Source organism: Perissodus microlepis, chromosome 20 (assembly GCF_051167445.1).
Source record: "Perissodus microlepis isolate ML-2025 ecotype Zambia chromosome 20, ASM5116744v1, whole genome shotgun sequence".
Classification (NCBI taxonomy): domain Eukaryota; kingdom Metazoa; phylum Chordata; class Actinopteri; order Cichliformes; family Cichlidae; genus Perissodus; species Perissodus microlepis.
The window spans coordinates 31,353,071-31,359,312 of NC_140480.1; the positions used below are offsets into that span (position 1 = coordinate 31,353,071).

Sequence of the window (6,242 nt, forward strand, 5' to 3'; positions counted from 1 at the left end):
TTCTATACATTTTACATCAGATGAAAACTTTGGTTGTAAGATTCAGGTAATTATTTATTAAAAGCTAGACATGAGAATAAGAAATAAAAGTATTTCTTTGTGACCCCCTTTTCCTGTTAATGCCCTACCTGGCCCCCAGGCAAAACTTTGCTGAACCCGCCCCTGCACCGTTACCAGCTGCCAGCGACGTAGAAAAGGATCCTGGTGTAGAAAGTAATATTAAATAAATTCTAACTACAGCCTTTTAAGCTTAAACGTTCTGCTGTTGTTTATCCGCTGGTTTCCTCTTTCTGGCACAAAGTGGGCGATAAACAAACGAGAGGCGGGACTCGCGACAGAAAAGCCGATCAGCTGATCATTGATCAGTTTCATGACTGAAGTAGCAACAGGAGAGGGAGGGGGAGAGAAGACGAGGCAGTCGCTCCATATATTGGTTGTTAAGCTTAACGTGGGAATGCTTTACAAACATTCAGAAAAGAACTTCTCTGGGATAGCTTTCTCGGAGATGAAATGCCGGTTTGGTAGCGAGTCTCCAAATGCTCAAACAGACCGCTGACATGTCGCAAGCCACAGGCTGCTGCTCCAGCACGTGACGCATACTGCTCCGACGTGCTAAGGTTGTAAGCTATGTTGCAAGTTTTGTGAGGTGCTTTTGTGATATTTAATGGATTGGATTACATTTCTTATTTCTCTCCGATATCCGATCCAGTAATCTAGGTCAGTATCGGACTCATACCGATATATCGGATCGGTCCATGTCTAGTACTTTGTACAGCTGTTTGTGATAAAATACAGGACAAGTAAGAAAGTAAGAACAGCTATCTGCCACATAAACCTTTATGACAATCTTTATGACTTAAGATTGTCATAAACTTGACAAAGTTGGGGTGGTTTAGAATGTCATTGGCCACCAGTGTAGTCCATTATTGATGTATAACTAATGTCAAAAAACTATCCTAGTACTCTGTCCCTTAAATACTTGTGGGTGCTGAATTAATGGACTGAACTATAGCTTCATGATTAGATTTCAAACAATCCACATTCAAACAGGAAACAGGAAGTGAAAACATGAATGTGGAAAATAAATGGAACATGACAAAACTGAAAACACTGGGTCAACGACCCAGGAACCCTGACAGTTTGCCTGAATTCCTGAACAGTAGTATATCATATCTAACTGTAGGGTTACATCAAAGTTAAAGTATTTATTTTACTGTTCTTATATCATAACAAAATTAACTTCCTATTTATAATATGATTCATGAGCACACCTAATATGGCTCTGCCATAATAAAACATTAGTTCACCCTCAGCCTCTGGATTTGAATAACTAAAAGGAAAAGTTGTTTTTACATTTTAGAGAAACTTGTTTTTAAATCAGCTACAATGAATTTTCCTTTTCTTTAATCTCAGTGTCATAAAGCGATAAAGTAAGATGATAAAATAAGTGAAGCGGTAAAACTTTTAAACTTTCACTTAAGGACATTAAATCTGAAAGCAATAAAAATAAACACAAAATCAGTCATCAATTTACTTATCAGCAGCAACAATACATATTTTGAAGAATCTTTCAGAGGTGATTATAGATGTCATGATACTTTATTAATTATGTGCAAATTTGAGGCCTTGTTGTTTTTGATACATGTCACTGCATGGTTTAGAAAGATCTGTACTGGGCACAGTTCACCACAGATTGAATTCAAAACCAGTGCCTAACAGAGAAATGCCCATTTTATAACCAAAGGAGATACCGGTTCCTAGCACCTTGGCTTCGAAACCTGTGGGACTAACTCCCACTCCTGTGTCTAATCCCAGACCAAATGTAGCTTTGACTGGACCAGCAGAGGCTGAAACACTGGCTATTTCTGCTCTGGCAAAGGCTTGGGCACCAGAGGCCACAGAGGCTTCAGCTCCTGCGCTGGCATTGGGTCCTTTGGCCTCTGCATGAAAAACACTCCATTCAGCACGGGCGTGCCCCACTCCCGCTTCAGCATACGCTCCGGCTTTGGGAAGACGCTTCCCTGGTTTGTCCTCAAATGCATCTGCAAATGTTCCAGCCCGAGCAAAGGTTTCCTCAGTAAAAGCTCTGCCAGGCCGATCAAAGGTATCGATCATCTCAAGTGCTCCAACTGGTTGTATAACTGCATGGGTTGTAAGTAAGGAGAAATGTAAACCGAGATACATAGAAGACAATGTTATAGCAGTGGATATTCCTACAATATTATAGAAATGGGATTTAAAAAAAAAAAAGGTACTAAAACAAGAATTATGCTAAATGATGGACTAAAACGTTGTTAATGCAAAGGTGTTAAACCTCACAAATATGAAAGGCAAATCCATCCATTACATGAAAATATTGATGTTGTTTTAAGGGGGTCATAAACTTTATAGGAATGATATACAAAATTCGTTATTTTCACTGTATTCTGTTTTCATACTCAAAATTATAAAATAATACAACTGATATAACACATATGAAGTACTTTTAATTTCTACATTCAATTATTTTAACACATATAAGAAAATATAATACATAACTTAATGTAACATGAAAAATAGCGCATGCACATGTATTTTGACACACACAAAACTTACCAGCATCTGCATTTGAAAGAGAAAAAAAATGTTATGTAGACATGTTTTGTCTAAATCACATCAGTCTTGATTAACTCAAAATACCTTATCACTGTGTGCAGCTGATAGTAAGTGCACTCCATTCAAGAAGAAAGCAGAGTACTCTACAAACCCACATTATCGTATTTTATGTTTTACTTCAAGTTTTTCCTGCTAGACATCTGTCACAGTTTTATTACAAACCATCACACCAGTGTTGCCAATTCCTCAGTAAGGGAAATCGCTATTGGCTGTCCTAAAAGTCGCTACATGACATAATCGCCTAATTTGCATAATTGGTCATGCTTATGTAATTGTAACCCACGCTGTAGGAGAGAGAAATAACATCGTGGAAGAGACATAAAGTCAGTAAAAAACACCCTAAATGTATTTAGAATATATTTAGAACTACAAATTAAATTTCTTTTAGCAATTATTGGTTTTTTTCCCTCTCAATGTTTGAATTCCAACCCTCCTCCTTTACTCGGGCTTGGGACTTGCAAATGATCTCAGGGGGTCTGGAAACTGGCTAAACATAGCGGAAAAGTCGCTAATTTGGCAACACTGCATCACACGTACTTTTTCATTGTTGGGAGAAATTATTACACCCTTAAAATTATGTTAGAAGCCTGTGGGTGGAACCTACCTCCCATATTTGCTGCTGTTGAGCTGCTTCTTGTTTGGATATGTCCTGGAAGAAAAAAAAGTTACTTCTGAAATACTTGAATATATAAACATTTAAACACAAAGGTGCTTAAACATGAAGTATTTTTTTTTATTGTTTTGATTTGTTTTTCAGAACAAAGTACGAGTAAGTTAATAAGTTAATCTGTTTCTTGGAAAAGCCTGGAAAAAAAAGTTTGCCTGCGTGGCATCTTTTGGTCAGTTATTGTTAAGAAAACTGGGAGAGCTGCTGTAAAAAATTAATATAGAAAATTATCAGTTACTCACTGATAATAGATTATGTGTCATCATCTGTGAGAAAGGGTTAAGTTTTCTCATTAAAACAATAACTTGCAAGAACAGGTCAATTAAAATATCATAGATTAATATATACTACAACATTTGATATGGACTGTAGAATGTAAGAATCAGATAATAATCCATATTATCCCATGATTACTTACTCGAATAAATTTGCTTGGGTTACAGGAAATGTTTGCACGCATTTGCTCTAAGCACTGAGGGTGAGAGGAATAAATAGCAGAGCAGGAGGGTGGAGGCCTTGGGGGGGGGGGGGGGGGGGGGGGTTTACAAGTGACTAACAAGATTCTGTTAAAAGGAATGCAGAAGTGAAACTAAAAGCAGCATAGACTGTTATTGTGGGGGAGCACTTGTTCCAGCGTGCACTGTCAAGGCAGGAAATATGAACAGGGAGGGATCAAAACCACCCCAGATATCTGTACTGTACGATAAGCTAAAGTTGTAAAAGTGAGAATATTCAAGTAATGAAAATCTGCTCTAGATTTTACAGTGTTGCTGTTTGGCTTCAAGTTGAAATAACTTGATTGTTTTTAGATATCTGCACAGTAGACAAGAATCGACGTTTATATTTTTTTAAAAATTTAATTCCTTAATATACAGGGTGGGCCATTTATATGGATACACCGTAATAAAATGGGAATGGTTGTTGATATTAAAGTCCTGTTTGTGGCACATTAGTATATGTGAGGGGGCAAACTCCTCAAGATGGGTGGTGACCATGGTGGCCATTTAGAAGTCGGCCATCTTGGATACAATTTTTGTTTTTTTTCAATAGGAAGAGGGCCATGTGACACATCAAACTTATTGGTAATGTCACAAGAAAAAAAATGGTGTGCTTGGTTTCAACGTAACTTTATTCTTTCATGAGTTATTTACAAGTTTCTCTTTGTCCACAGCCATTGACATGTCAAAGAGGTTAACACGTGAGGAGCGGATTGAAATTGTGTTGATATCTGGTGAACGCAGTAACCGGGTCATTGCAGCAGATTTCAATGCAAGACACCCTACGAGACCACCCATCTCCCATGCTACAGTTAGCAAACTGCTTGCTAAGTTTCATGAAACTGGTTCAGTGTTGGATTTGCCAAAATGTGGACGCAAGAAAACTGTCACTAATGAAGAAACATCAGTGGCTGTCCTAGCTTCATTCAGCAAGAGCCCACAGCGTAGCACTCGCCGCATGTCACTGGAGAGTGGCATTAGTCGAACATCCCTTTGGTGGATATTAGCTACTCACAAATGGCACCCTTACAAACTCCAGCTACTGCAGCATCTCAACGAGGATGACCCAGAATTTGCAGAATAAGCAAAAACAAAAATTGGAACAGGACCCTCAGTTCACGCAGAAGATTTTGTTCAGTGATGAGGCAAACTTTTATGTGAATGGTGAAGTTAACAAACAAAAGTGATGGTTTGGTGTGGTATATGGGGTACAACGATAGTGGGTCCATTCTTCATCAATGGAAACCTCAAGGCCACTGGATATTTGAAATTGCTACATGATGATGTGTTTCCCTCTTTATGCACTGAAGCTGGCACGTTCCCTGAGTTTTTCCAGCAAGATGGTGCACCACCACATTATGGGTGCCAGGTCATGAGCATTCCTAGATGAACAGTTTCCTGGAAAGTGGATTGGTCGTCGTGGGCCAGTTCAATGGCCCCCAAGGTCTCCCGATTTGACCCCCTTAGACTTTTATCTTTGGGGTCATCTGAAGGCAATTGTCTATGGTGTGAAGATACGAGAGGTGCAGCACCTGAAACTATGGATACTGGATGCCTGTGCTGGCATTTCTTCTGATAGGACTTTAATATCACCAACCATTCCCATGTTATTACGGTGTATCCATATAAATGGCCCACCCTGTACATTATTTAAGGAGACTATAGTTTGTGATTGCTTGCAATATTATGATATGGCAGTTTCTAGGGCGTAGAGCAGAAATAGAAAGTACTGTTAGAATATGTATGAAGAACTATGGCATGGTGCAGGAAAACAGCTAACCCCCACCTTCATAGGAAAGGAAGCAAAGTAAGGAAGAGTTATAGAGGGTTACCATAAAAGCGTGGTCAGGACGTTCTGTCACAGTCTGGCAGAGGCAGACTGTAGGATTGACGAAAAGGAACCAAAACAGACTCCAAGGAACAGGGAACAAAACTTGAATGTTAACAAAAAGTGAGACGTTTAACGAGGCCTGTAAAAAAAAAAAAAAAAAAAGGTACAAACAAAGGGCAAGGCAAACTGAAGGAAAACTAACATTAACCTAAACTGGGTGAACTAAACAACATGAAAAAAACCTGGACATTAAACTTAGAAACACAGTGTGGAGAACATGATGTGTACAACAGACAACCTGACAAAGAATGAACAGAAACACACAGACTAAATACACACAAGGGTGATTAGGGGAAGTAGAAACACATGGGGAAACAGCTGAAACAAATCTGACATAACGAGTCAAAGGAAGCAAAGCTGACTACACTGACGTAGGACACAGACCTTCAAAATAAAACAGGAAACATGAGACGCAGACATGACAATACAAACTTGATAACATAAGACACACAGCATGAACCTAACCAACATCAAAATAAACTAAAACGCTGGGTCAACGGACCCAGGAACGTGACACCTACATCTTAGTTAA

The 6,242-nt window shown here is 38.8% G+C and overlaps 1 long non-coding RNA gene across 1 annotated transcript; it reads right to left on the reverse strand.

The window, feature by feature from the left end:
* Positions 1–1,594: 1,594 nt before the first annotated feature.
* Positions 1,595–5,783, reverse strand: LOC146364922 (uncharacterized). Its single transcript, XR_014798843.1, has 3 exons — positions 5,652–5,783; positions 3,260–3,304; positions 1,595–2,141 (listed from the first exon to the last, which is right to left on the reverse strand). It is a non-coding gene; the product is annotated as an uncharacterized LOC146364922 (long non-coding RNA).
* Positions 5,784–6,242: the final 459 nt, after the last annotated feature.